The sequence below is a fragment of the Schistocerca serialis genome, chromosome 2, assembly GCF_023864345.2.
Source record: "Schistocerca serialis cubense isolate TAMUIC-IGC-003099 chromosome 2, iqSchSeri2.2, whole genome shotgun sequence".
Classification (NCBI taxonomy): Eukaryota; Metazoa; Arthropoda; class Insecta; order Orthoptera; family Acrididae; genus Schistocerca; species Schistocerca serialis.
In genome coordinates, this window is record NC_064639.1 from 804,515,408 (window position 1) to 804,543,140 (window position 27,733).

At 51.5% G+C, this 27,733-nt stretch overlaps 33 non-coding genes across 33 annotated transcripts; 1 reads left to right on the top strand and 32 right to left on the bottom strand.

Annotated features, from left to right (window-relative positions):
• Positions 1–206: 206 nt before the first annotated feature.
• On the bottom strand, positions 207–278 carry Trnap-ugg (transfer RNA proline (anticodon UGG)). Its single transcript has one exon. It is a non-coding gene; the product is annotated as a tRNA-Pro (tRNA).
• Positions 279–1,923: 1,645 nt separating this feature from the next.
• Trnap-cgg (transfer RNA proline (anticodon CGG)) lies at positions 1,924–1,995 on the bottom strand. The gene has a single exon. It is a non-coding gene; the product is annotated as a tRNA-Pro (tRNA).
• Positions 1,996–2,395: 400 nt separating this feature from the next.
• On the bottom strand, positions 2,396–2,467 carry Trnap-cgg (transfer RNA proline (anticodon CGG)). Its single transcript has one exon. It is a non-coding gene; the product is annotated as a tRNA-Pro (tRNA).
• Positions 2,468–2,867: 400 nt separating this feature from the next.
• Positions 2,868–2,939, bottom strand: Trnap-cgg (transfer RNA proline (anticodon CGG)). The gene has a single exon. It is a non-coding gene; the product is annotated as a tRNA-Pro (tRNA).
• Positions 2,940–3,339: 400 nt separating this feature from the next.
• On the bottom strand, positions 3,340–3,411 carry Trnap-ugg (transfer RNA proline (anticodon UGG)). Its single transcript has one exon. It is a non-coding gene; the product is annotated as a tRNA-Pro (tRNA).
• Positions 3,412–5,056: 1,645 nt separating this feature from the next.
• Positions 5,057–5,128, bottom strand: Trnap-cgg (transfer RNA proline (anticodon CGG)). Its single transcript has one exon. It is a non-coding gene; the product is annotated as a tRNA-Pro (tRNA).
• A 400-nt stretch (positions 5,129–5,528) lies between these two features.
• Trnap-cgg (transfer RNA proline (anticodon CGG)) lies at positions 5,529–5,600 on the bottom strand. The gene has a single exon. It is a non-coding gene; the product is annotated as a tRNA-Pro (tRNA).
• Positions 5,601–6,000: 400 nt separating this feature from the next.
• Trnap-cgg (transfer RNA proline (anticodon CGG)) lies at positions 6,001–6,072 on the bottom strand. The gene has a single exon. It is a non-coding gene; the product is annotated as a tRNA-Pro (tRNA).
• A 400-nt stretch (positions 6,073–6,472) lies between these two features.
• Positions 6,473–6,544, bottom strand: Trnap-ugg (transfer RNA proline (anticodon UGG)). The gene has a single exon. It is a non-coding gene; the product is annotated as a tRNA-Pro (tRNA).
• A 1,644-nt stretch (positions 6,545–8,188) lies between these two features.
• Trnap-ugg (transfer RNA proline (anticodon UGG)) lies at positions 8,189–8,260 on the bottom strand. The gene has a single exon. It is a non-coding gene; the product is annotated as a tRNA-Pro (tRNA).
• Positions 8,261–9,906: 1,646 nt separating this feature from the next.
• Trnap-cgg (transfer RNA proline (anticodon CGG)) lies at positions 9,907–9,978 on the bottom strand. Its single transcript has one exon. It is a non-coding gene; the product is annotated as a tRNA-Pro (tRNA).
• Positions 9,979–10,378: 400 nt separating this feature from the next.
• Positions 10,379–10,450, bottom strand: Trnap-cgg (transfer RNA proline (anticodon CGG)). Its single transcript has one exon. It is a non-coding gene; the product is annotated as a tRNA-Pro (tRNA).
• Positions 10,451–10,850: 400 nt separating this feature from the next.
• On the bottom strand, positions 10,851–10,922 carry Trnap-cgg (transfer RNA proline (anticodon CGG)). The gene has a single exon. It is a non-coding gene; the product is annotated as a tRNA-Pro (tRNA).
• Positions 10,923–11,322: 400 nt separating this feature from the next.
• Trnap-cgg (transfer RNA proline (anticodon CGG)) lies at positions 11,323–11,394 on the bottom strand. The gene has a single exon. It is a non-coding gene; the product is annotated as a tRNA-Pro (tRNA).
• A 400-nt stretch (positions 11,395–11,794) lies between these two features.
• Positions 11,795–11,866, bottom strand: Trnap-ugg (transfer RNA proline (anticodon UGG)). Its single transcript has one exon. It is a non-coding gene; the product is annotated as a tRNA-Pro (tRNA).
• A 1,645-nt stretch (positions 11,867–13,511) lies between these two features.
• On the bottom strand, positions 13,512–13,583 carry Trnap-cgg (transfer RNA proline (anticodon CGG)). The gene has a single exon. It is a non-coding gene; the product is annotated as a tRNA-Pro (tRNA).
• Positions 13,584–13,983: 400 nt separating this feature from the next.
• Positions 13,984–14,055, bottom strand: Trnap-cgg (transfer RNA proline (anticodon CGG)). Its single transcript has one exon. It is a non-coding gene; the product is annotated as a tRNA-Pro (tRNA).
• A 400-nt stretch (positions 14,056–14,455) lies between these two features.
• On the bottom strand, positions 14,456–14,527 carry Trnap-cgg (transfer RNA proline (anticodon CGG)). Its single transcript has one exon. It is a non-coding gene; the product is annotated as a tRNA-Pro (tRNA).
• A 400-nt stretch (positions 14,528–14,927) lies between these two features.
• On the bottom strand, positions 14,928–14,999 carry Trnap-ugg (transfer RNA proline (anticodon UGG)). The gene has a single exon. It is a non-coding gene; the product is annotated as a tRNA-Pro (tRNA).
• Positions 15,000–16,644: 1,645 nt separating this feature from the next.
• On the bottom strand, positions 16,645–16,716 carry Trnap-ugg (transfer RNA proline (anticodon UGG)). The gene has a single exon. It is a non-coding gene; the product is annotated as a tRNA-Pro (tRNA).
• A 1,645-nt stretch (positions 16,717–18,361) lies between these two features.
• On the bottom strand, positions 18,362–18,433 carry Trnap-cgg (transfer RNA proline (anticodon CGG)). The gene has a single exon. It is a non-coding gene; the product is annotated as a tRNA-Pro (tRNA).
• Positions 18,434–18,833: 400 nt separating this feature from the next.
• Trnap-cgg (transfer RNA proline (anticodon CGG)) lies at positions 18,834–18,905 on the bottom strand. Its single transcript has one exon. It is a non-coding gene; the product is annotated as a tRNA-Pro (tRNA).
• Positions 18,906–19,305: 400 nt separating this feature from the next.
• On the bottom strand, positions 19,306–19,377 carry Trnap-cgg (transfer RNA proline (anticodon CGG)). The gene has a single exon. It is a non-coding gene; the product is annotated as a tRNA-Pro (tRNA).
• A 400-nt stretch (positions 19,378–19,777) lies between these two features.
• Positions 19,778–19,849, bottom strand: Trnap-ugg (transfer RNA proline (anticodon UGG)). The gene has a single exon. It is a non-coding gene; the product is annotated as a tRNA-Pro (tRNA).
• Positions 19,850–21,494: 1,645 nt separating this feature from the next.
• Positions 21,495–21,566, bottom strand: Trnap-cgg (transfer RNA proline (anticodon CGG)). The gene has a single exon. It is a non-coding gene; the product is annotated as a tRNA-Pro (tRNA).
• A 400-nt stretch (positions 21,567–21,966) lies between these two features.
• Positions 21,967–22,038, bottom strand: Trnap-cgg (transfer RNA proline (anticodon CGG)). Its single transcript has one exon. It is a non-coding gene; the product is annotated as a tRNA-Pro (tRNA).
• A 400-nt stretch (positions 22,039–22,438) lies between these two features.
• Positions 22,439–22,510, bottom strand: Trnap-cgg (transfer RNA proline (anticodon CGG)). Its single transcript has one exon. It is a non-coding gene; the product is annotated as a tRNA-Pro (tRNA).
• Positions 22,511–22,910: 400 nt separating this feature from the next.
• Positions 22,911–22,982, bottom strand: Trnap-ugg (transfer RNA proline (anticodon UGG)). The gene has a single exon. It is a non-coding gene; the product is annotated as a tRNA-Pro (tRNA).
• A 1,650-nt stretch (positions 22,983–24,632) lies between these two features.
• On the bottom strand, positions 24,633–24,704 carry Trnap-ugg (transfer RNA proline (anticodon UGG)). The gene has a single exon. It is a non-coding gene; the product is annotated as a tRNA-Pro (tRNA).
• Positions 24,705–26,354: 1,650 nt separating this feature from the next.
• Trnap-cgg (transfer RNA proline (anticodon CGG)) lies at positions 26,355–26,426 on the bottom strand. The gene has a single exon. It is a non-coding gene; the product is annotated as a tRNA-Pro (tRNA).
• Positions 26,427–26,826: 400 nt separating this feature from the next.
• On the bottom strand, positions 26,827–26,898 carry Trnap-cgg (transfer RNA proline (anticodon CGG)). Its single transcript has one exon. It is a non-coding gene; the product is annotated as a tRNA-Pro (tRNA).
• A 400-nt stretch (positions 26,899–27,298) lies between these two features.
• Positions 27,299–27,370, bottom strand: Trnap-cgg (transfer RNA proline (anticodon CGG)). The gene has a single exon. It is a non-coding gene; the product is annotated as a tRNA-Pro (tRNA).
• A 236-nt stretch (positions 27,371–27,606) lies between these two features.
• On the top strand, positions 27,607–27,679 carry Trnav-uac (transfer RNA valine (anticodon UAC)). The gene has a single exon. It is a non-coding gene; the product is annotated as a tRNA-Val (tRNA).
• The last annotated feature ends 54 nt before the right edge of the window (positions 27,680–27,733 follow it).

The window sequence follows — 27,733 nt, forward strand, 5'->3', positions numbered from 1 at the left end:
CACTCAGCAAGACACTTGCTACGATCTCTACTGTGACCATTTAAATCAACTTCAAACGTTCCATCAGCAGGGTGCACATGGCTCAAATGAAACATGAAACGGTTTCAGAACTGGTTGTCGGATTTTAGCGCTGACTTGGAGGCCTGGAAATGCGCGAAACAGCCGCCGCCATGCGATTTGTTACCACACCGTTGTACAAAACGCAAGGACTCGTCCGGGATTTGAACCCGGGACCTCCTGCACCCAAAGCAGGAATCATACCCCTAGACCAACGAGCCACCTGGCTGGAGCAGTCAAGTTAATCCCAAGTAGTGGGCCTCACAGGGAACACAAACTTTCACGCGAATTCGCAAGATAAACGCTTTCTGCAGGCAGCACTCACCACTGTTGAGAAGAATATTAAAGGCAACGAATAAAAAGCGAAATAACTTCATCGAGCACTGCTTATGAACAGCCGGCAGTGCCTCAGTTTCGGTATGTGGTTTCTCAGGGTTAAGAGGAGGCGAATGCACTAAACAAAAGAACATCGGGAAACCAAGCACCAACTCATAACGAAAAGATTGCAAAATATACTGCAAGCAAAATTTCCAGAAGACGGATACTGAAGACGCCGCAGACAAAAGAATTATTCTATGCAGTAACGATTATCTAGGAAGCGTGAATTGCATGTGCTGCTCCACCACACAACTTCTTTTGATACTGTTTTACTTATTCTAAATTTTCATTACCTGATCGTCTCTAAAATACTGTGCGGTTATCACCTGGTTTCCAACAGCGATAGTAGTAAGTAAATCGACTACAAAGTCTTTCAAAGTAGGTCAGACACAAAAAAAAAAAAAAAATCGGAGCTGCGTGTAGCTCATGTCATTCTGCTTTCAATCGTGAATCTCCGGCTGGGAGTAGTGGCGTACTTCTGTAATCCAAGCTTCTGGGAGGCCGTTGTGTGGGAGAGATCTGGAAACAACTACAGATTCGACCGTTCCACGAGCTCAGGAACGGCCGCGATGCCTTCATCGAGCTCTGCAGATCGACAGATGATAGTGTGGAAATTTCGGCAAGCGGTGGCTAAGGGTTAAGAGAAGCCAAACACACTAAACACAAGAAAGTCGGGAAACCGAAGCACACAACTCATAACGAAAAGATTGCGGAATGCAGTGCGAAAGCAAAACTTCGAGAAGACCAACTCTGAAGCCATCGGCGAGCTAGGAATTATTCCGCACAAGAAGCGATCATGTAGGAAGAGCGAGCCGAGGCTGTCGCTCGACCACACAATAAATTTTTGCTTAATCCCAATTTGCAGTACCGGTTCGACACTAGAATACTGCGCCTTGGTTCTTCCAAAAGCGATAGTAATAAGCACGTCGACTGCAGTGTCATTTGGGGTAGTGAGTCAGACATGGAGAGGATATGGGGCGGGTGGAATATGCAACGACAGGGGCATTGCAGGGCGGCCGCCGGCTCCTTGCGCTGTGGCGCACCGGTGCCGGCGGCGGCCTGGCTGGGCTGCTGGTGCCTCCATGTAGAGCTGCCGCCGAGCCCAGGCAAAGTGCCGCTAACGAAGCGATTGCCTTTGGTGACATCTTTTGCAATAACGACTGCGCGAATCGACGGTATCTCGTAAGGAAGGAAAGAGCAGCAGCAGCTGCCGCCGAGCCCAGGCGCCGTGCCTAACACGCAGGTCCCCGGCTCGATTGCGGGCGGAAACCCGTTTTCGTCCCACTCAGCAAGACACTTGCTACGATCTCTACTGTGACCATTTAAATCAACTTCAAACGTTCCATCAGCAGGGTGCACATGGCTCAAATGAAACATGAAACGGTTTCAGAACTGGTTGTCGGATTTTAGCGCTGACTTGGAGGCCTCGAAATGCGCGAAACAGCCGCCGCCATGCGATTTGTTACCACACCGTTGTACAAAACGCAAGGGCTCGTCCGGGATTTGAACCCGGGACCTCCTGCACCCGAAGCAGGAATCATACCCCTAGACCAACGAGCCTGCCGCCGCGCCCAGGCAAAGTGCCGCTAACGAAGCGATTGCCTTTGGTGACATCTTTTGCAATAACGACTGCGCGAATCGACGGTATCTCGTAAGGAAGGAAAGAGCAGCAGCAGCTGCCGCCGAGCCCAGGCGCCGTGCCTAACACGCAGAAGGTCCCCGGCTCGATTGCGGGCGGAAACCCGTTTTCGTCCCACTCAGCAAGACACTTGCTACGATCTCTACTGTGACCATTTAAATCAACTTCAAACGTTCCATCAGCAGGGTGCACATGGCTCAAATGAAACATGAAACGGTTTCAGAACTGGTTGTCGGATTTTAGCGCTGACTTGGAGGCCTGGAAATGCGCGAAACAGCCGCCGCCATGCGATTTGTTACCACACCGTTGTACAAAACGCAAGGACTCGTCCGGGATTTGAACCCGGGACCTCCTGCACCCGAAGCAGGAATCATACCCCTAGACCAACGAGCCTGCCGCCGAGCCCAGGCAAAGTGCCGCTAACGAAGCGATTGCCTTTGGTGACATCTTTTGCAATAACGACTGCGCGAATCGACGGTATCTCGTAAGGAAGGAAAGAGCAGCAGCAGCTGCCGCCGAGCCCAGGCGCCGTGCCTAACACGCAGAAGGTCCCCGGCTCGATTGCGGGCGGAAACCCGTTTTCGTCCCACTCAGCAAGACACTTGCTACGATCTCTACTGTGACCATTTAAATCAACTTCAAACGTTCCATCAGCAGGGTGCACATGGCTCAAATGAAACATGAAACGGTTTCAGAACTGGTTGTCGGATTTTAGCGCTGACTTGGAGGCCTGGAAATGCGCGAAACAGCCACCGCCATGCGATTTGTTACCACACCGTTGTACAAAACGCAAGGACTCGTCCGGGATTTGAACCCGGGACCTCCTGCACCCGAAGCAGGAATCATACCCCTAGACCAACGAGCCTGCCGCCGAGCCCAGGCAAAGTGCCGCTAACGAAGCGATTGCCTTTGGTGACATCTTTTGCAATAACGACTGCGCGAATCGACGGTATCTCGTAAGGAAGGAAAGAGCAGCAGCAGCTGCCGCCGAGCCCAGGCGCCGTGCCTAACACGCAGAAGGTCCCCGGCTCGATTGCGGGCGGAAACCCGTTTTCGTCCCACTCAGCAAGACACTTGCTACGATCTCTACTGTGACCATTTAAATCAACTTCAAACGTTCCATCAGCAGGGTGCACATGGCTCAAATGAAACATGAAACGGTTTCAGAACTGGTTGTCGGATTTTAGCGCTGACTTGGAGGCCTGGAAATGCGCGAAACAGCCGCCGCCATGCGATTTGTTACCACACCGTTGTACAAAACGCAAGGACTCGTCCGGGATTTGAACCCGGGACCTCCTGCACCCAAAGCAGGAATCATACCCCTAGACCAACGAGCCACCTGGCTGGAGCAGTCAAGTTAATCCCAAGTAGTGGGCCTCACAGGGAACACAAACTTTCACGCGAATTCGCAAGATAAACGCTTTCTGCAGGCAGCACTCACCACTGTTGAGAAGAATATTAAAGGCAACGAATAAAAAGCGAAATAACTTCATCGAGCACTGCTTATGAACAGCCGGCAGTGCCTCAGTTTCGGTATGTGGTTTCTCAGGGTTAAGAGGAGGCGAATGCACTAAACAAAAGAACATCGGGAAACCAAGCACCAACTCATAACGAAAAGATTGCAAAATATACTGCAAGCAAAATTTCCAGAAGACGGATACTGAAGACGCCGCAGACAAAAGAATTATTCTATGCAGTAACGATTATCTAGGAAGCGTGAATTGCATGTGCTGCTCCACCACACAACTTCTTTTGATACTGTTTTACTTATTCTAAATTTTCATTACCTGATCGTCTCTAAAATACTGTGCGGTTATCACCTGGTTTCCAACAGCGATAGTAGTAAGTAAATCGACTACAAAGTCTTTCAAAGTAGGTCAGACACAAAAAAAAAAAAAAAATCGGAGCTGCGTGTAGCTCATGTCATTCTGCTTTCAATCGTGAATCTCCGGCTGGGAGTAGTGGCGTACTTCTGTAATCCAAGCTTCTGGGAGGCCGTTGTGTGGGAGAGATCTGGAAACAACTACAGATTCGACCGTTCCACGAGCTCAGGAACGGCCGCGATGCCTTCATCGAGCTCTGCAGATCGACAGATGATAGTGTGGAAATTTCGGCAAGCGGTGGCTAAGGGTTAAGAGAAGCCAAACACACTAAACACAAGAAAGTCGGGAAACCGAAGCACACAACTCATAACGAAAAGATTGCGGAATGCAGTGCGAAAGCAAAACTTCGAGAAGACCAACTCTGAAGCCATCGGCGAGCTAGGAATTATTCCGCACAAGAAGCGATCATGTAGGAAGAGCGAGCCGAGGCTGTCGCTCGACCACACAATAAATTTTTGCTTAATCCCAATTTGCAGTACCGGTTCGACACTAGAATACTGCGCCTTGGTTCTTCCAAAAGCGATAGTAATAAGCACGTCGACTGCAGTGTCATTTGGGGTAGTGAGTCAGACATGGAGAGGATATGGGGCGGGTGGAATATGCAACGACAGGGGCATTGCAGGGCGGCCGCCGGCTCCTTGCGCTGTGGCGCACCGGTGCCGGCGGCGGCCTGGCTGGGCTGCTGGTGCCTCCATGTAGAGCTGCCGCCGAGCCCAGGCAAAGTGCCGCTAACGAAGCGATTGCCTTTGGTGACATCTTTTGCAATAACGACTGCGCGAATCGACGGTATCTCGTAAGGAAGGAAAGAGCAGCAGCAGCTGCCGCCGAGCCCAGGCGCCGTGCCTAACACGCAGGTCCCCGGCTCGATTGCGGGCGGAAACCCGTTTTCGTCCCACTCAGCAAGACACTTGCTACGATCTCTACTGTGACCATTTAAATCAACTTCAAACGTTCCATCAGCAGGGTGCACATGGCTCAAATGAAACATGAAACGGTTTCAGAACTGGTTGTCGGATTTTAGCGCTGACTTGGAGGCCTGGAAATGCGCGAAACAGCCGCCGCCATGCGATTTGTTACCACACCGTTGTACAAAACGCAAGGGCTCGTCCGGGATTTGAACCCGGGACCTCCTGCACCCGAAGCAGGAATCATACCCCTAGACCAACGAGCCTGCCGCCGCGCCCAGGCAAAGTGCCGCTAACGAAGCGATTGCCTTTGGTGACATCTTTTGCAATAACGACTGCGCGAATCGACGGTATCTCGTAAGGAAGGAAAGAGCAGCAGCAGCTGCCGCCGAGCCCAGGCGCCGTGCCTAACACGCAGAAGGTCCCCGGCTCGATTGCGGGCGGAAACCCGTTTTCGTCCCACTCAGCAAGACACTTGCTACGATCTCTACTGTGACCATTTAAATCAACTTCAAACGTTCCATCAGCAGGGTGCACATGGCTCAAATGAAACATGAAACGGTTTCAGAACTGGTTGTCGGATTTTAGCGCTGACTTGGAGGCCTGGAAATGCGCGAAACAGCCGCCGCCATGCGATTTGTTACCACACCGTTGTACAAAACGCAAGGACTCGTCCGGGATTTGAACCCGGGACCTCCTGCACCCGAAGCAGGAATCATACCCCTAGACCAACGAGCCTGCCGCCGAGCCCAGGCAAAGTGCCGCTAACGAAGCGATTGCCTTTGGTGACATCTTTTGCAATAACGACTGCGCGAATCGACGGTATCTCGTAAGGAAGGAAAGAGCAGCAGCAGCTGCCGCCGAGCCCAGGCGCCGTGCCTAACACGCAGAAGGTCCCCGGCTCGATTGCGGGCGGAAACCCGTTTTCGTCCCACTCAGCAAGACACTTGCTACGATCTCTACTGTGACCATTTAAATCAACTTCAAACGTTCCATCAGCAGGGTGCACATGGCTCAAATGAAACATGAAACGGTTTCAGAACTGGTTGTCGGATTTTAGCGCTGACTTGGAGGCCTGGAAATGCGCGAAACAGCCACCGCCATGCGATTTGTTACCACACCGTTGTACAAAACGCAAGGACTCGTCCGGGATTTGAACCCGGGACCTCCTGCACCCGAAGCAGGAATCATACCCCTAGACCAACGAGCCTGCCGCCGAGCCCAGGCAAAGTGCCGCTAACGAAGCGATTGCCTTTGGTGACATCTTTTGCAATAACGACTGCGCGAATCGACGGTATCTCGTAAGGAAGGAAAGAGCAGCAGCAGCTGCCGCCGAGCCCAGGCGCCGTGCCTAACACGCAGAAGGTCCCCGGCTCGATTGCGGGCGGAAACCCGTTTTCGTCCCACTCAGCAAGACACTTGCTACGATCTCTACTGTGACCATTTAAATCAACTTCAAACGTTCCATCAGCAGGGTGCACATGGCTCAAATGAAACATGAAACGGTTTCAGAACTGGTTGTCGGATTTTAGCGCTGACTTGGAGGCCTGGAAATGCGCGAAACAGCCGCCGCCATGCGATTTGTTACCACACCGTTGTACAAAACGCAAGGACTCGTCCGGGATTTGAACCCGGGACCTCCTGCACCCAAAGCAGGAATCATACCCCTAGACCAACGAGCCACCTGGCTGGAGCAGTCAAGTTAATCCCAAGTAGTGGGCCTCACAGGGAACACAAACTTTCACGCGAATTCGCAAGATAAACGCTTTCTGCAGGCAGCACTCACCACTGTTGAGAAGAATATTAAAGGCAACGAATAAAAAGCGAAATAACTTCATCGAGCACTGCTTATGAACAGCCGGCAGTGCCTCAGTTTCGGTATGTGGTTTCTCAGGGTTAAGAGGAGGCGAATGCACTAAACAAAAGAACATCGGGAAACCAAGCACCAACTCATAACGAAAAGATTGCAAAATATACTGCAAGCAAAATTTCCAGAAGACGGATACTGAAGACGCCGCAGACAAAAGAATTATTCTATGCAGTAACGATTATCTAGGAAGCGTGAATTGCATGTGCTGCTCCACCACACAACTTCTTTTGATACTGTTTTACTTATTCTAAATTTTCATTACCTGATCGTCTCTAAAATACTGTGCGGTTATCACCTGGTTTCCAACAGCGATAGTAGTAAGTAAATCGACTACAAAGTCTTTCAAAGTAGGTCAGACACAAAAAAAAAAAAAAATCGGAGCTGCGTGTAGCTCATGTCATTCTGCTTTCAATGGTGAATCTCCGGCTGGGAGTAGTGGCGTACTTCTGTAATCCAAGCTTCTGGGAGGCCGTTGTGTGGGAGAGATCTGGAAACAACTACAGATTCGACCGTTCCACGAGCTCAGGAACCGCCGCGATGCCTTCATCGAGCTCTGCAGATCGACAGATGATAGTGTGGAAATTTCGGCAAGCGGTGGCTAAGGGTTAAGAGAAGCCAAACACACTAAACACAAGAAAGTCGGGAAACCGAAGCACACAACTCATAACGAAAAGATTGCGGAATGCAGTGCGAAAGCAAAACTTCGAGAAGACCAACTCTGAAGCCATCGGCGAGCTAGGAATTATTCCGCACAAGAAGCGATCATGTAGGAAGAGCGAGCCGAGGCTGTCGCTCGACCACACAATAAATTTTTGCTTAATCCCAATTTGCAGTACCGGTTCGACACTAGAATACTGCGCCTTGGTTCTTCCAAAAGCGATAGTAATAAGCACGTCGACTGCAGTGTCATTTGGGGTAGTGAGTCAGACATGGAGAGGATATGGGGCGGGTGGAATATGCAACGACAGGGGCATTGCAGGGCGGCCGCCGGCTCCTTGCGCTGTGGCGCACCGGTGCCGGCGGCGGCCTGGCTGGGCTGCTGGTGCCTCCATGTAGAGCTGCCGCCGAGCCCAGGCAAAGTGCCGCTAACGAAGCGATTGCCTTTGGTGACATCTTTTGCAATAACGACTGCGCGAATCGACGGTATCTCGTAAGGAAGGAAAGAGCAGCAGCAGCTGCCGCCGAGCCCAGGCGCCGTGCCTAACACGCAGGTCCCCGGCTCGATTGCGGGCGGAAACCCGTTTTCGTCCCACTCAGCAAGACACTTGCTACGATCTCTACTGTGACCATTTAAATCAACTTCAAACGTTCCATCAGCAGGGTGCACATGGCTCAAATGAAACATGAAACGGTTTCAGAACTGGTTGTCGGATTTTAGCGCTGACTTGGAGGCCTGGAAATGCGCGAAACAGCCGCCGCCATGCGATTTGTTACCACACCGTTGTACAAAACGCAAGGACTCGTCCGGGATTTGAACCCGGGACCTCCTGCACCCAAAGCAGGAATCATACCCCTAGACCAACGAGCCACCTGGCTGGAGCAGTCAAGTTAATCCCAAGTAGTGGGCCTCACAGGGAACACAAACTTTCACGCGAATTCGCAAGATAAACGCTTTCTGCAGGCAGCACTCACCACTGTTGAGAAGAATATTAAAGGCAACGAATAAAAAGCGAAAGAACTTCATCGAGCACTGCTTATGAACAGCCGGCAGTGCCTCAGTTTCGGTATGTGGTTTCTCAGGGTTAAGAGGAGGCGAATGCACTAAACAAAAGAACATCGGGAAACCAAGCACCAACTCATAACGAAAAGATTGCAAAATATACTGCAAGCAAAATTTCCAGAAGACGGATACTGAAGACGCCGCAGACAAAAGAATTATTCTATGCAGTAACGATTATCTAGGAAGCGTGAATTGCATGTGCTGCTCCACCACACAACTTCTTTTGATACTGTTTTACTTATTCTAAATTTTCATTACCTGATCGTCTCTAAAATACTGTGCGGTTATCACCTGGTTTCCAACAGCGATAGTAGTAAGTAAATCGACTACAAAGTCTTTCAAAGTAGGTCAGACACACAAAAAAAAAAAAAAATCGGAGCTGCGTGTAGCTCATGTCATTCTGCTTTCAATCGTGAATCTCCGGCTGGGAGTAGTGGCGTACTTCTGTAATCCAAGCTTCTGGGAGGCCGTTGTGTGGGAGAGATCTGGAAACAACTACAGATTCGACCGTTCCACGAGCTCAGGAACGGCCGCGATGCCTTCATCGAGCTCTGCAGATCGACAGATGATAGTGTGGAAATTTCGGCAAGCGGTGGCTAAGGGTTAAGAGAAGCCAAACACACTAAACACAAGAAAGTCGGGAAACCGAAGCACACAACTCATAACGAAAAGATTGCGGAATGCAGTGCGAAAGCAAAACTTCGAGAAGACCAACTCTGAAGCCATCGGCGAGCTAGGAATTATTCCGCACAAGAAGCGATCATGTAGGAAGAGCGAGCCGAGGCTGTCGCTCGACCACACAATAAATTTTTGCTTAATCCCAATTTGCAGTACCGGTTCGACACTAGAATACTGCGCCTTGGTTCTTCCAAAAGCGATAGTAATAAGCACGTCGACTGCAGTGTCATTTGGGGTAGTGAGTCAGACATGGAGAGGATATGGGGCGGGTGGAATATGCAACGACAGGGGCATTGCAGGGCGGCCGCCGGCTCCTTGCGCTGTGGCGCACCGGTGCCGGCGGCGGCCTGGCTGGGCTGCTGGTGCCTCCATGTAGAGCTGCCGCCGAGCCCAGGCAAAGTGCCGCTAACGAAGCGATTGCCTTTGGTGACATCTTTTGCAATAACGACTGCGCGAATCGACGGTATCTCGTAAGGAAGGAAAGAGCAGCAGCAGCTGCCGCCGAGCCCAGGCGCCGTGCCTAACACGCAGGTCCCCGGCTCGATTGCGGGCGGAAACCCGTTTTCGTCCCACTCAGCAAGACACTTGCTACGATCTCTACTGTGACCATTTAAATCAACTTCAAACGTTCCATCAGCAGGGTGCACATGGCTCAAATGAAACATGAAACGGTTTCAGAACTGGTTGTCGGATTTTAGCGCTGACTTGGAGGCCTGGAAATGCGCGAAACAGCCGCCGCCATGCGATTTGTTACCACACCGTTGTACAAAACGCAAGGGCTCGTCCGGGATTTGAAACCGGGACCTCCTGCACCCGAAGCAGGAATCATACCCCTAGACCAACGAGCCTGCCGCCGCGCCCAGGCAAAGTGCCGCTAACGAAGCGATTGCCTTTGGTGACATCTTTTGCAATAACGACTGCGCGAATCGACGGTATCTCGTAAGGAAGGAAAGAGCAGCAGCAGCTGCCGCCGAGCCCAGGCGCCGTGCCTAACACGCAGAAGGTCCCCGGCTCGATTGCGGGCGGAAACCCGTTTTCGTCCCACTCAGCAAGACACTTGCTACGATCTCTACTGTGACCATTTAAATCAACTTCAAACGTTCCATCAGCAGGGTGCACATGGCTCAAATGAAACATGAAACGGTTTCAGAACTGGTTGTCGGATTTTAGCGCTGACTTGGAGGCCTGGAAATGCGCGAAACAGCCGCCGCCATGCGATTTGTTACCACACCGTTGTACAAAACGCAAGGACTCGTCCGGGATTTGAACCCGGGACCTCCTGCACCCGAAGCAGGAATCATACCCCTAGACCAACGAGCCTGCCGCCGAGCCCAGGCAAAGTGCCGCTAACGAAGCGATTGCCTTTGGTGACATCTTTTGCAATAACGACTGCGCGAATCGACGGTATCTCGTAAGGAAGGAAAGAGCAGCAGCAGCTGCCGCCGAGCCCAGGCGCCGTGCCTAACACGCAGAAGGTCCCCGGCTCGATTGCGGGCGGAAACCCGTTTTCGTCCCACTCAGCAAGACACTTGCTACGATCTCTACTGTGACCATTTAAATCAACTTCAAACGTTCCATCAGCAGGGTGCACATGGCTCAAATGAAACATGAAACGGTTTCAGAACTGGTTGTCGGATTTTAGCGCTGACTTGGAGGCCTGGAAATGCGCGAAACAGCCGCCGCCATGCGATTTGTTACCACACCGTTGTACAAAACGCAAGGACTCGTCCGGGATTTGAACCCGGGACCTCCTGCACCCGAAGCAGGAATCATACCCCTAGACCAACGAGCCTGCCGCCGAGCCCAGGCAAAGTGCCGCTAACGAAGCGATTGCCTTTGGTGACATCTTTTGCAATAACGACTGCGCGAATCGACGGTATCTCGTAAGGAAGGAAAGAGCAGCAGCAGCTGCCGCCGAGCCCAGGCGCCGTGCCTAACACGCAGAAGGTCCCCGGCTCGATTGCGGGCGGAAACCCGTTTTCGTCCCACTCAGCAAGACACTTGCTACGATCTCTACTGTGACCATTTAAATCAACTTCAAACGTTCCATCAGCAGGGTGCACATGGCTCAAATGAAACATGAAACGGTTTCAGAACTGGTTGTCGGATTTTAGCGCTGACTTGGAGGCCTGGAAATGCGCGAAACAGCCACCGCCATGCGATTTGTTACCACACCGTTGTACAAAACGCAAGGACTCGTCCGGGATTTGAACCCGGGACCTCCTGCACCCGAAGCAGGAATCATACCCCTAGACCAACGAGCCTGCCGCCGAGCCCAGGCAAAGTGCCGCTAACGAAGCGATTGCCTTTGGTGACATCTTTTGCAATAACGACTGCGCGAATCGACGGTATCTCGTAAGGAAGGAAAGAGCAGCAGCAGCTGCCGCCGAGCCCAGGCGCCGTGCCTAACACGCAGAAGGTCCCCGGCTCGATTGCGGGCGGAAACCCGTTTTCGTCCCACTCAGCAAGACACTTGCTACGATCTCTACTGTGACCATTTAAATCAACTTCAAACGTTCCATCAGCAGGGTGCACATGGCTCAAATGAAACATGAAACGGTTTCAGAACTGGTTGTCGGATTTTAGCGCTGACTTGGAGGCCTGGAAATGCGCGAAACAGCCGCCGCCATGCGATTTGTTACCACACCGTTGTACAAAACGCAAGGACTCGTCCGGGATTTGAACCCGGGACCTCCTGCACCCAAAGCAGGAATCATACCCCTAGACCAACGAGCCACCTGGCTGGAGCAGTCAAGTTAATCCCAAGTAGTGGGCCTCACAGGGAACACAAACTTTCACGCGAATTCGCAAGATAAACGCTTTCTGCAGGCAGCACTCACCACTGTTGAGAAGAATATTAAAGGCAACGAATAAAAAGCGAAAGAACTTCATCGAGCACTGCTTATGAACAGCCGGCAGTGCCTCAGTTTCGGTATGTGGTTTCTCAGGGTTAAGAGGAGGCGAATGCACTAAACAAAAGAACATCGGGAAACCAAGCACCAACTCATAACGAAAAGATTGCAAAATATACTGCAAGCAAAATTTCCAGAAGACGGATACTGAAGACGCCGCAGACAAAAGAATTATTCTATGCAGTAACGATTATCTAGGAAGCGTGAATTGCATGTGCTGCTCCACCACACAACTTCTTTTGATACTGTTTTACTTATTCTAAATTTTCATTACCTGATCGTCTCTAAAATACTGTGCGGTTATCACCTGGTTTCCAACAGCGATAGTAGTAAGTAAATCGACTACAAAGTCTTTCAAAGTAGGTCAGACACAAAAAAAAAAAAAAAATCGGAGCTGCGTGTAGGTCATGTCATTCTGCTTTCAATCGTGAATCTCCGGCTGGGAGTAGTGGCGTACTTCTGTAATCCAAGCTTCTGGGAGGCCGTTGTGTGGGAGAGATCTGGAAACAACTACAGATTCGACCGTTCCACGAGCTCAGGAACGGCCGCGATGCCTTCATCGAGCTCTGCAGATCGACAGATGATAGTGTGGAAATTTCGGCAAGCGGTGGCTAAGGGTTAAGAGAAGCCAAACACACTAAACACAAGAAAGTCGGGAAACCGAAGCACACAACTCATAACGAAAAGATTGCGGAATGCAGTGCGAAAGCAAAACTTCGAGAAGACCAACTCTGAAGCCATCGGCGAGCTAGGAATTATTCCGCACAAGAAGCGATCATGTAGGAAGAGCGAGCCGAGGCTGTCGCTCGACCACACAATAAATTTTTGCTTAATCCCAATTTGCAGTACCGGTTCGACACTAGAATACTGCGCCTTGGTTCTTCCAAAAGCGATAGTAATAAGCACGTCGACTGCAGTGTCATTTGGGGTAGTGAGTCAGACATGGAGAGGATATGGGGCGGGTGGAATATGCAACGACAGGGGCATTGCAGGGCGGCCGCCGGCTCCTTGCGCTGTGGCGCACCGGTGCCGGCGGCGGCCTGGCTGGGCTGCTGGTGCCTCCATGTAGAGCTGCCGCCGAGCCCAGGCAAAGTGCCGCTAACGAAGCGATTGCCTTTGGTGACATCTTTTGCAATAACGACTGCGCGAATCGACGGTATCTCGTAAGGAAGGAAAGAGCAGCAGCAGCTGCCGCCGAGCCCAGGCGCCGTGCCTAACACGCAGGTCCCCGGCTCGATTGCGGGCGGAAACCCGTTTTCGTCCCACTCAGCAAGACACTTGCTACGATCTCTACTGTGACCATTTAAATCAACTTCAAACGTTCCATCAGCAGGGTGCACATGGCTCAAATGAAACATGAAACGGTTTCAGAACTGGTTGTCGGATTTTAGCGCTGACTTGGAGGCCTGGAAATGCGCGAAACAGCCGCCGCCATGCGATTTGTTACCACACCGTTGTACAAAACGCAAGGGCTCGTCCGGGATTTGAACCCGGGACCTCCTGCACCCGAAGCAGGAATCATACCCCTAGACCAACGAGCCTGCCGCCGCGCCCAGGCAAAGTGCCGCTAACGAAGCGATTGCCTTTGGTGACATCTTTTGCAATAACGACTGCGCGAATCGACGGTATCTCGTAAGGAAGGAAAGAGCAGCAGCAGCTGCCGCCGAGCCCAGGCGCCGTGCCTAACACGCAGAAGGTCCCCGGCTCGATTGCGGGCGGAAACCCGTTTTCGTCCCACTCAGCAAGACACTTGCTACGATCTCTACTGTGACCATTTAAATCAACTTCAAACGTTCCATCAGCAGGGTGCACATGGCTCAAATGAAACATGAAACGGTTTCAGAACTGGTTGTCGGATTTTAGCGCTGACTTGGAGGCCTGGAAATGCGCGAAACAGCCGCCGCCATGCGATTTGTTACCACACCGTTGTACAAAACGCAAGGACTCGTCCGGGATTTGAACCCGGGACCTCCTGCACCCGAAGCAGGAATCATACATCTAGACCAACGAGCCTGCCGCCGAGCCCAGGCAAAGTGCCGCTAACGAAGCGATTGCCTTTGGTGACATCTTTTGCAATAACGACTGCGCGAATCGACGGTATCTCGTAAGGAAGGAAAGAGCAGCAGCAGCTGCCGCCGAGCCCAGGCGCCGTGCCTAACACGCAGAAGGTCCCCGGCTCGATTGCGGGCGGAAACCCGTTTTCGTCCCACTCAGCAAGACACTTGCTACGATCTCTACTGTGACCATTTAAATCAACTTCAAACGTTCCATCAGCAGGGTGCACATGGCTCAAATGAAACATGAAACGGTTTCAGAACTGGTTGTCGGATTTTAGCGCTGACTTGGAGGCCTGGAAATGCGCGAAACAGCCACCGCCATGCGATTTGTTACCACACCGTTGTACAAAACGCAAGGACTCGTCCGGGATTTGAACCCGGGACCTCCTGCACCCGAAGCAGGAATCATACCCCTAGACCAACGAGCCTGCCGCCGAGCCCAGGCAAAGTGCCGCTAACGAAGCGATTGCCTTTGGTGACATCTTTTGCAATAACGACTGCGCGAATCGACGGTATCTCGTAAGGAAGGAAAGAGCAGCAGCAGCTGCCGCCGAGCCCAGGCGCCGTGCCTAACACGCAGAAGGTCCCCGGCTCGATTGCGGGCGGAAACCCGTTTTCGTCCCACTCAGCAAGACACTTGCTACGATCTCTACTGTGACCATTTAAATCAACTTCAAACGTTCCATCAGCAGGGTGCACATGGCTCAAATGAAACATGAAACGGTTTCAGAACTGGTTGTCGGATTTTAGCGCTGACTTGGAGGCCTGGAAATGCGCGAAACAGCCGCCGCCATGCGATTTGTTACCACACCGTTGTACAAAACGCAAGGACTCGTCCGGGATTTGAACCCGGGACCTCCTGCACCCAAAGCAGGAATCATACCCCTAGACCAACGAGCCACCTGGCTGGAGCAGTCAAGTTAATCCCAAGTAGTGGGCCTCACAGGGAACACAAACTTTCACGCGAATTCGCAAGATAAACGCTTTCTGCAGGCAGCACTCACCACTGTTGAGAAGAATATTAAAGGCAACGAATAAAAAGCGAAATAACTTCATCGAGCACTGCTTATGAACAGCCGGCAGTGCCTCAGTTTCGGTATGTGGTTTCTCAGGGTTAAGAGGAGGCGAATGCACTAAACAAAAGAACATCGGGAAACCAAGCACCAACTCATAACGAAAAGATTGCAAAATATACTGCAAGCAAAATTTCCAGAAGACGGATACTGAAGACGCCGCAGACAAAAGAATTATTCTATGCAGTAACGATTATCTAGGAAGCGTGAATTGCATGTGCTGCTCCACCACACAACTTCTTTTGATACTGTTTTACTTATTCTAAATTTTCATTACCTGATCGTCTCTAAAATACTGTGCGGTTATCACCTGGTTTCCAACAGCGATAGTAGTAAGTAAATCGACTACAAAGTCTTTCAAAGTAGGTCAGACACAAAAAAAAAAAAAAAATCGGAGCTGCGTGTAGCTCATGTCATTCTGCTTTCAATCGTGAATCTCCGGCTGGGAGTAGTGGCGTACTTCTGTAATCCAAGCTTCTGGGAGGCCGTTGTGTGGGAGAGATCTGGAAACAACTACAGATTCGACCGTTCCACGAGCTCAGGAACCGCCGCGATGCCTTCATCGAGCTCTGCAGATCGACAGATGATAGTGTGGAAATTTCGGCAAGCGGTGGCTAAGGGTTAAGAGAAGCCAAACACACTAAACACAAGAAAGTCGGGAAACCGAAGCACACAACTCATAACGAAAAGATTGCGGAATGCAGTGCGAAAGCAAAACTTCGAGAAGACCAACTCTGAAGCCATCGGCGAGCTAGGAATTATTCCGCACAAGAAGCGATCATGTAGGAAGAGCGAGCCGAGGCTGTCGCTCGACCACACAATAAATTTTTGCTTAATCCCAATTTGCAGTACCGGTTCGACACTAGAATACTGCGCCTTGGTTCTTCCAAAAGCGATAGTAATAAGCACGTCGACTGCAGTGTCATTTGGGGTAGTGAGTCAGACATGGAGAGGATATGGGGCGGGTGGAATATGCAACGACAGGGGCATTGCAGGGCGGCCGCCGGCTCCTTGCGCTGTGGCGCACCGGTGCCGGCGGCGGCCTGGCTGGGCTGCTGGTGCCTCCATGTAGAGCTGCCGCCGAGCCCAGGCAAAGTGCCGCTAACGAAGCGATTGCCTTTGGTGACATCTTTTGCAATAACGACTGCGCGAATCGACGGTATCTCGTAAGGAAGGAAAGAGCAGCAGCAGCTGCCGCCGAGCCCAGGCGCCGTGCCTAACACGCAGGTCCCCGGCTCGATTGCGGGCGGAAACCCGTTTTCGTCCCACTCAGCAAGACACTTGCTACGATCTCTACTGTGACCATTTAAATCAACTTCAAACGTTCCATCAGCAGGGTGCACATGGCTCAAATGAAACATGAAACGGTTTCAGAACTGGTTGTCGGATTTTAGCGCTGACTTGGAGGCCTGGAAATGCGCGAAACAGCCGCCGCCATGCGATTTGTTACCACACCGTTGTACAAAACGCAAGGACTCGTCCGGGATTTGAACCCGGGACCTCCTGCACCCAAAGCAGGAATCATACCCCTAGACCAACGAGCCACCTGGCTGGAGCAGTCAAGTTAATCCCAAGTAGTGGGCCTCACAGGGAACACAAACTTTCACGCGAATTCGCAAGATAAACGCTTTCTGCAGGCAGCACTCACCACTGTTGAGAAGAATATTAAAGGCAACGAATAAAAAGCGAAAGAACTTCATCGAGCACTGCTTATGAACAGCCGGCAGTGCCTCAGTTTCGGTATGTGGTTTCTCAGGGTTAAGAGGAGGCGAATGCACTAAACAAAAGAACATCGGGAAACCAAGCACCAACTCATAACGAAAAGATTGCAAAATATACTGCAAGCAAAATTTCCAGAAGACGGATACTGAAGACGCCGCAGACAAAAGAATTATTCTATGCAGTAACGATTATCTAGGAAGCGTGAATTGCATGTGCTGCTCCACCACACAACTTCTTTTGATACTGTTTTACTTATTCTAAATTTTCATTACCTGATCGTCTCTAAAATACTGTGCGGTTATCACCTGGTTTCCAACAGCGATAGTAGTAAGTAAATCGACTACAAAGTCTTTCAAAGTAGGTCAGACACAAAAAAAAAAAAAAAATCGGAGCTGCGTGTAGCTCATGTCATTCTGCTTTCAATCGTGAATCTCCGGCTGGGAGTAGTGGCGTACTTCTGTAATCCAAGCTTCTGGGAGGCCGTTGTGTGGGAGAGATCTGGAAACAACTACAGATTCGACCGTTCCACGAGCTCAGGAACGGCCGCGATGCCTTCATCGAGCTCTGCAGATCGACAGATGATAGTGTGGAAATTTCGGCAAGCGGTGGCTAAGGGTTAAGAGAAGCCAAACACACTAAACACAAGAAAGTCGGGAAACCGAAGCACACAACTCATAACGAAAAGATTGCGGAATGCAGTGCGAAAGCAAAACTTCGAGAAGACCAACTCTGAAGCCATCGGCGAGCTAGGAATTATTCCGCACAAGAAGCGATCATGTAGGAAGAGCGAGCCGAGGCTGTCGCTCGACCACACAATAAATTTTTGCTTAATCCCAATTTGCAGTACCGGTTCGACACTAGAATACTGCGCCTTGGTTCTTCCAAAAGCGATAGTAATAAGCACGTCGACTGCAGTGTCATTTGGGGTAGTGAGTCAGACATGGAGAGGATATGGGGCGGGTGGAATATGCAACGACAGGGGCATTGCAGGGCGGCCGCCGGCTCCTTGCGCTGTGGCGCACCGGTGCCGGCGGCGGCCTGGCTGGGCTGCTGGTGCCTCCATGTAGAGCTGCCGCCGAGCCCAGGCAAAGTGCCGCTAACGAAGCGATTGCCTTTGGTGACATCTTTTGCAATAACGACTGCGCGAATCGACGGTATCTCGTAAGGAAGGAAAGAGCAGCAGCAGCTGCCGCCGAGCCCAGGCGCCGTGCCTAACACGCAGGTCCCCGGCTCGATTGCGGGCGGAAACCCGTTTTCGTCCCACTCAGCAAGACACTTGCTACGATCTCTACTGTGACCATTTAAATCAACTTCAAACGTTCCATCAGCAGGGTGCACATGGCTCAAATGAAACATGAAACGGTTTCAGAACTGGTTGTCGGATTTTAGCGCTGACTTGGAGGCCTGGAAATGCGCGAAACAGCCGCCGCCATGCGATTTGTTACCACACCGTTGTACAAAACGCAAGGGCTCGTCCGGGATTTGAAACCGGGACCTCCTGCACCCGAAGCAGGAATCATACCCCTAGACCAACGAGCCTGCCGCCGCGCCCACGCAAAGTGCCGCTAACGAAGCGATTGCCTTTGGTGACATCTTTTGCAATAACGACTGCGCGAATCGACGGTATCTCGTAAGGAAGGAAAGAGCAGCAGCAGCTGCCGCCGAGCCCAGGCGCCGTGCCTAACACGCAGAAGGTCCCCGGCTCGATTGCGGGCGGAAACCCGTTTTCGTCCCACTCAGCAAGACACTTGCTACGATCTCTACTGTGACCATTTAAATCAACTTCAAACGTTCCATCAGCAGGGTGCACATGGCTCAAATGAAACATGAAACGGTTTCAGAACTGGTTGTCGGATTTTAGCGCTGACTTGGAGGCCTGGAAATGCGCGAAACAGCCGCCGCCATGCGATTTGTTACCACACCGTTGTACAAAACGCAAGGACTCGTCCGGGATTTGAACCCGGGACCTCCTGCACCCGAAGCAGGAATCATACCCCTAGACCAACGAGCCTGCCGCCGAGCCCAGGCAAAGTGCCGCTAACGAAGCGATTGCCTTTGGTGACATCTTTTGCAATAACGACTGCGCGAATCGACGGTATCTCGTAAGGAAGGAAAGAGCAGCAGCAGCTGCCGCCGAGCCCAGGCGCCGTGCCTAACACGCAGAAGGTCCCCGGCTCGATTGCGGGCGGAAACCCGTTTTCGTCCCACTCAGCAAGACACTTGCTACGATCTCTACTGTGACCATTTAAATCAACTTCAAACGTTCCATCAGCAGGGTGCACATGGCTCAAATGAAACATGAAACGGTTTCAGAACTGGTTGTCGGATTTTAGCGCTGACTTGGAGGCCTGGAAATGCGCGAAACAGCCGCCGCCATGCGATTTGTTACCACACCGTTGTACAAAACGCAAGGACTCGTCCGGGATTTGAACCCGGGACCTCCTGCACCCGAAGCAGGAATCATACCCCTAGACCAACGAGCCTGCCGCCGAGCCCAGGCAAAGTGCCGCGCTCGAAGCGATTGCCTTTGGTGACATCTTTTGCAATAACGACTGCGCGAATCGACGGTATCTCGTAAGGAAGGAAAGAGCAGCAGCAGCTGCCGCCGAGCCCAGGCGCCGTGCCTAACACGCAGAAGGTCCCCGGCTCGATTGCGGGCGGAAACCCGTTTTCGTCCCACTCAGCAAGACACTTGCTACGATCTCTACTGTGACCATTTAAATCAACTTCAAACGTTCCATCAGCAGGGTGCACATGGCTCAAATGAAACATGAAACGGTTTCAGAACTGGTTGTCGGATTTTAGCGCTGACTTGGAGGCCTGGAAATGCGCGAAACAGCCGCCGCCATGCGATTTGTTACCACACCGTTGTACAAAACGCAAGGACTCGTCCGGGATTTGAACCCGGGACCTCCTGCACCCAAAGCAGGAATCATACCCCTAGACCAACGAGCCACCTGGCTGGAGCAGTCAAGTTAATCCCAAGTAGTGGGCCTCACAGGGAACACAAACTTTCACGCGAATTCGCAAGATAAACGCTTTCTGCAGGCAGCACTCACCACTGTTGAGAAGAATATTAAAGGCAACGAATAAAAAGCGAAATAACTTCATCGAGCACTGCTTATGAACAGCCGGCAGTGCCTCAGTTTCGGTATGTGGTTTCTCAGGGTTAAGAGGAGGCGAATGCACTAAACAAAAGAACATCGGGAAACCAAGCACCAACTCATAACGAAAAGATTGCAAAATATACTGCAAGCAAAATTTCCAGAAGACGGATACTGAAGACGCCGCAGACAAAAGAATTATTCTATGCAGTAACGATTATCTAGGAAGCGTGAATTGCATGTGCTGCTCCACCACACAACTTCTTTTGATACTGTTTTACTTATTCTAAATTTTCATTACCTGATCGTCTCTAAAATACTGTGCGGTTATCACCTGGTTTCCAACAGCGATAGTAGTAAGTAAATCGACTACAAAGTCTTTCAAAGTAGGTCAGACACAAAAAAAAAAAAAAAATCGGAGCTGCGTGTAGCTCATGTCATTCTGCTTTCAATCGTGAATCTCCGGCTGGGAGTAGTGGCGTACTTCTGTAATCCAAGCTTCTGGGAGGCCGTTGTGTGGGAGAGATCTGGAAACAACTACAGATTCGACCGTTCCACGAGCTCAGGAACGGCCGCGATGCCTTCATCGAGCTCTGCAGATCGACAGATGATAGTGTGGAAATTTCGGCAAGCGGTGGCTAAGGGTTAAGAGAAGCCAAACACACTAAACACAAGAAAGTCGGGAAACCGAAGCACACAACTCATAACGAAAAGATTGCGGAATGCAGTGCGAAAGCAAAACTTCGAGAAGACCAACTCTGAAGCCATCGGCGAGCTAGGAATTATTCCGCACAAGAAGCGATCATGTAGGAAGAGCGAGCCGAGGCTGTCGCTCGACCACACAATAAATTTTTGCTTAATCCCAATTTGCAGTACCGGTTCGACACTAGAATACTGCGCCTTGGTTCTTCCAAAAGCGATAGTAATAAGCACGTCGACTGCAGTGTCATTTGGGGTAGTGAGTCAGACATGGAGAGGATATGGGGCGGGTGGAATATGCAACGACAGGGGCATTGCAGGGCGGCCGCCGGCTCCTTGCGCTGTGGCGCACCGGTGCCGGCGGCGGCCTAGCTGGGCTGCTGGTGCCTCCATGTAGAGCTGCCGCCGAGCCCAGGCAAAATGCCGCTAACGAAGCGATTGCCTTTGGTGACATCTTTTGCAATAACGACTGCGCGAATCGACGGTATCTCGTAAGGAAGGAAAGAGCAGCAGCAGCTGCCGCCGAGCCCAGGCGCCGTGCCTAACACGCAGGTCCCCGGCTCGATTGCGGGCGGAAACCCGTTTTCGTCCCACTCAGCAAGACACTTGCTACGATCTCTACTGTGACCATTTAAATCAACTTCAAACGTTCCATCAGCAGGGTGCACATGGCTCAAATGAAACATGAAACGGTTTCAGAACTGGTTGTCGGATTTTAGCGCTGACTTGGAGGCCTGGAAATGCGCGAAACAGCCGCCGCCATGCGATTTGTTACCACACCGTTGTACAAAACGCAAGGGCTCGTCCGGGATTTGAACCCGGGACCTCCTGCACCCGAAGCAGGAATCATACCCCTAGACCAACGAGCCTGCCGCCGCGCCCAGGCAAAGTGCCGCTAACGAAGCGATTGCCTTTGGTGACATCTTTTGCAATAACGACTGCGCGAATCGACGGTATCTCGTAAGGAAGGAAAGAGCAGCAGCAGCTGCCGCCGAGCCCAGGCGCCGTGCCTAACACGCAGAAGGTCCCCGGCTCGATTGCGGGCGGAAACCCGTTTTCGTCCCACTCAGCAAGACACTTGCTACGATCTCTACTGTGACCATTTAAATCAACTTCAAACGTTCCATCAGCAGGGTGCACATGGCTCAAATGAAACATGAAACGGTTTCAGAACTGGTTGTCGGATTTTAGCGCTGACTTGGAGGCCTGGAAATGCGCGAAACAGCCGCCGCCATGCGATTTGTTACCACACCGTTGTACAAAACGCAAGGACTCGTCCGGGATTTGAACCCGGGACCTCCTGCACCCGAAGCAGGAATCATACCCCTAGACCAACGAGCCTGCCGCCGAGCCCAGGCAAAGTGCCGCTAACGAAGCGATTGCCTTTGGTGACATCTTTTGCAATAACGACTGCGCGAATCGACGGTATCTCGTAAGGAAGGAAAGAGCAGCAGCAGCTGCCGCCGAGCCCAGGCGCCGTGCCTAACACGCAGAAGGTCCCCGGCTCGATTGCGGGCGGAAACCCGTTTTCGTCCCACTCAGCAAGACACTTGCTACGATCTCTACTGTGACCATTTAAATCAACTTCAAACGTTCCATCAGCAGGGTGCACATGGCTCAAATGAAACATGAAACGGTTTCAGAACTGGTTGTCGGATTTTAGCGCTGACTTGGAGGCCTGGAAATGCGCGAAACAGCCACCGCCATGCGATTTGTTACCACACCGTTGTACAAAACGCAAGGACTCGTCCGGGATTTGAACCCGGGACCTCCTGCACCCGAAGCAGGAATCATACCCCTAGACCAACGAGCCTGCCGCCGAGCCCAGGCAAAGTGCCGCTAACGAAGCGATTGCCTTTGGTGACATCTTTTGCAATAACGACTGCGCGAATCGACGGTATCTCGTAAGGAAGGAAAGAGCAGCAGCAGCTGCCGCCGAGCCCAGGCGCCGTGCCTAACACGCAGAAGGTCCCCGGCTCGATTGCGGGCGGAAACCCGTTTTCGTCCCACTCAGCAAGACACTTGCTACGATCTCTACTGTGACCATTTAAATCAACTTCAAACGTTCCATCAGCAGGGTGCACATGGCTCAAATGAAACATGAAACGGTTTCAGAACTGGTTGTCGGATTTTAGCGCTGACTTGGAGGCCTGGAAATGCGCGAAACAGCCGCCGCCATGCGATTTGTTACCACACCGTTGTACAAAACGCAAGGACTCGTCCGGGATTTGAACCCGGGACCTCCTGCACCCAAAGCAGGAATCATACCCCTAGACCAACGAGCCACCTGGCTGGAGCAGTCAAGTTAATCCCAAGTAGTGGGCCTCACAGGGAACACAAACTTTCACGCGAATTCGCAAGATAAACGCTTTCTGCAATCAGCACTCACCACTGTTGAGAAGAATATTAAAGGCAACGAATAAAAAGCGAAATAACTTCATCGAGCACTGCTTATGAACAGCCGGCAGTGCCTCAGTTTCGGTATGTGGTTTCTCAGGGTTAAGAGGAGGCGAATGCACTAAACAAAAGAACATCGGGAAACCAAGCACCAACTCATAACGAAAAGATTGCAAAATATACTGCAAGCAAAATTTCCAGAAGACGGATACTGAAGACGCCGCAGACAAAAGAATTATTCTATGCAGTAACGATTATCTAGGAAGCGTGAATTGCATGTGCTGCTCCACCACACAATTTCTTTTGATACTGTTTTACTTATTCTAAATTTTCATTACCTGATCGTCTCTAAAATACTGTGCGGTTATCACCTGGTTTCCAACAGCGATAGTAGTAAGTAAATCGACTACAAAGTCTTTCAAAGTAGGTCAGACACAAAAAAAAAAAAAAAAAATCGGAGCTGCGTGTAGCTCATGTCATTCTGCTTTCAATCGTGAATCTCCGGCTGGGAGTAGTGGCGTACTTCTGTAATCCAAGCTTCTGGGAGGCCGTTGTGTGGGAGAGATCTGGAAACAACTACAGATTCGACCGTTCCACGAGCTCAGGAACCGCCGCGATGCCTTCATCGAGCTCTGCAGATCGACAGATGATAGTGTGGAAATTTCGGCAAGCGGTGGCTAAGGGTTAAGAGAAGCCAAACACACTAAACACAAGAAAGTCGGGAAACCGAAGCACACAACTCATAACGAAAAGATTGCGGAATGCAGTGCGAAAGCAAAACTTCGAGACGACCAACTCTGAAGCCATCGGCGAGCTAGGAATTATTCCGCACAAGAAGCGATCATGTAGGAAGAGCGAGCCGAGGCTGTCGCTCGACCACACAATAAATTTTTGCTTAATCCCAATTTGCAGTACCGGTTCGACACTAGAATACTGCGCCTTGGTTCTTCCAAAAGCGATAGTAATAAGCACGTCGACTGCAGTGTCATTTGGGGTAGTGAGTCAGACATGGAGAGGATATGGGGCGGGTGGAATATGCAACGACAGGGGCATTGCAGGGCGGCCGCCGGCTCCTTGCGCTGTGGCGCACCGGTGCCGGCGGCGGCCTGGCTGGGCTGCTGGTGCCTCCATGTAGAGCTGCCGCCGAGCCCAGGCAAAGTGCCGCTAACGAAGCGATTGCCTTTGGTGACATCTTTTGCAATAACGACTGCGCGAATCGACGGTATCTCGTAAGGAAGGAAAGAGCAGCAGCAGCTGCCGCCGAGCCCAGGCGCCGTGCCTAACACGCAGAAGGTCCCCGGCTCGATTGCGGGCGGAAACCCGTTTTCGTCCCACTCAGCAAGACACTTGCTACGATCTCTACTGTGACCATTTAAATCAACTTCAAACGTTCCATCAGCAGGGTGCACATGGCTCAAATGAAACATGAAACGGTTTCAGAACTGGTTGTCGGATTTTAGCGCTGACTTGGAGGCCTGGAAATGCGCGAAACAGCCGCCGCCATGCGATTTGTTACCACACCGTTGTACAAAACGCAAGGACTCGTCCGGGATTTGAACCCGGGACCTCCTGCACCCAAAGCAGGAATCATACCCCTAGACCAACGAGCCACCTGGCTGGAGCAGTCAAGTTAATCCCAAGTAGTGGGCCTCACAGGGAACACAAACTTTCACGCGAATTCGCAAGATAAACGCTTTCTGCAATCAGCACTCACCACTGTTGAGAAGAATATTAAAGGCAACGAATAAAAAGCGAAATAACTTCATCGAGCACTGCTTATGAACAGCCGGCAGTGCCTCAGTTTCGGTATGTGGTTTCTCAGGGTTAAGAGGAGGCGAATGCACTAAACAAAAGAACATCGGGAAACCAAGCACCAACTCATAACGAAAAGATTGCAAAATATACTGCAAGCAAAATTTCCAGAAGACGGATACTGAAGACGCCGCAGACAAAAGAATTATTCTATGCAGTAACGATTATCTAGGAAGCGTGAATTGCATGTGCTGCTCCACCACACAATTTCTTTTGATACTGTTTTACTTATTCTAAATTTTCATTACCTGATCGTCTCTAAAATACTGTGCGGTTATCACCTGGTTTCCAACAGCGATAGTAGTAAGTAAATCGACTACAAAGTCTTTCAAAGTAGGTCAGACACAAAAAAAAAAAAAAAAAATCGGAGCTGCGTGTAGCTCATGTCATTCTGCTTTCAATCGTGAATCTCCGGCTGGGAGTAGTGGCGTACTTCTGTAATCCAAGCTTCTGGGAGGCCGTTGTGTGGGAGAGATCTGGAAACAACTACAGATTCGACCGTTCCACGAGCTCAGGAACCGCCGCGATGCCTTCATCGAGCTCTGCAGATCGACAGATGATAGTGTGGAAATTTCGGCAAGCGGTGGCTAAGGGTTAAGAGAAGCCAAACACACTAAACACAAGAAAGTCGGGAAACCGAAGCACACAACTCATAACGAAAAGATTGCGGAATGCAGTGCGAAAGCAAAACTTCGAGACGACCAACTCTGAAGCCATCGGCGAGCTAGGAATTATTCCGCACAAGAAGCGATCATGTAGGAAGAGCGAGCCGAGGCTGTCGCTCGACCACACAATAAATTTTTGCTTAATCCCAATTTGCAGTACCGGTTCGACACTAGAATACTGCGCCTTGGTTCTTCCAAAAGCGATAGTAATAAGCACGTCGACTGCAGTGTCATTTGGGGTAGTGAGTCAGACATGGAGAGGATATGGGGCGGGTGGAATATGCAACGACAGGGGCATTGCAGGGCGGCCGCCGGCTCCTTGCGCTGTGGCGCACCGGTGCCGGCGGCGGCCTGGCTGGGCTGCTGGTGCCTCCATGTAGAGCTGCCGCCGAGCCCAGGCAAAGTGCCGCTAACGAAGCGATTGCCTTTGGTGACATCTTTTGCAATAACGACTGCGCGAATCGACGGTATCTCGTAAGGAAGGAAAGAGCAGCAGCAGCTGCCGCCGAGCCCAGGCGCCGTGCCTAACACGCAGAAGGTCCCCGGCTCGATTGCGGGCGGAAACCCGTTTTCGTCCCACTCAGCAAGACACTTGCTACGATCTCTACTGTGACCATTTAAATCAACTTCAAACGTTCCATCAGCAGGGTGCACATGGCTCAAATGAAACATGAAACGGTTTCAGAACTGGTTGTCGGATTTTAGCGCTGACTTGGAGGCCTGGAAATGCGCGAAACAGCCGCCGCCATGCGATTTGTTACCACACCGTTGTACAAAACGCAAGGACTCGTCCGGGATTTGAACCCGGGACCTCCTGCACCCGAAGCAGGAATCATACCCCTAGACCAACGAGCCTGCCGCCGAGCCCAGGCAAAGTGCCGCTAACGAAGCGATTGCCTTTGGTGACATCTTTTGCAATAACGACTGCGCGAATCGACGGTATCTCGTAAGGAAGGAAAGAGCAGCAGCAGCTGCCGCCGAGCCCAGGCGCCGTGCCTAACACGCAGAAGGTCCCCGGCTCGATTGCGGGCGGAAACCCGTTTTCGTCCCACTCAGCAAGACACTTGCTACGATCTCTACTGTGACCATTTAAATCAACTTCAAACGTTCCGTCAGCAGGGTGCACATGGCTCAAATGAAACATGAAACGGTTTCAGAACTGGTTGTCGGATTTTAGCGCTGACTTGGAGGCCTGGAAATGCGCGAAACAGCCACCGCCATGCGATTTGTTACCACACCGTTGTACAAAACGCAAGGACTCGTCCGGGATTTGAAGCCGGGACCTCCTGCACCCGAAGCAGGAATCATACCCCTAGACCAACGAGCCTGCCGCCGAGCCCAGGCAAAGTGCCGCTAACGAAGCGATTGCCTTTGGTGACATCTTTTGCAATAACGACTGCGCGAATCGACGGTATCTCGTAAGGAAGGAAAGAGCAGCAGCAGCTGCCGCCGAGCCCAGGCGCCGTGCCTAACACGCAGAAGGTCCCCGGCTCGATTGCGGGCGGAAACCCGTTTTCGTCCCACTCAGCAAGACACTTGCTACGATCTCTACTGTGACCATTTAAATCAACTTCAAACGTTCCATCAGCAGGGTGCACATGGCTCAAATGAAACATGAAACGGTTTCAGAACTGGTTGTCGGATTTTAGCGCTGACTTGGAGGCCTGGAAATGCGCGAAACAGCCGCCGCCATGCGATTTGTTACCACACCGTTGTACAAAACGCAAGGGCTCGTCCGGGATTTGAACCCGGGACGTCCTGCACCCGAAGCAGGAATCATACCCCTAGACCAACGAGCCTATTCTTTCCGAAAACGCACTGCATGTGAATGACGCCACCTTTGATGGTCTCACCATGTAGGGCTGCAGCTCAGCCAGCGTTCTCCCTGTCTGTCGCGGTTGGATTGTTTCCATCGACGTCTTTTACTACAGGAACTTCACGAATCGGAGGGAGCTCGTAGCCGATTCCCCTGGCTGACACAGAAGACAAACTGTTGCTATTACGAGTCTCCGGGTGGTACATGAAAAGAACCGTCGTTTCCGTGGTGTAGCGGTTATCACGTCTGCTTTACACGCAGAAGGTCCCCGGTTCGATCCCGGGCGGGAACACAACAATTTTAATCTATATTTCGGATTTCATTTCCGAGATGACCTCACGTCCGC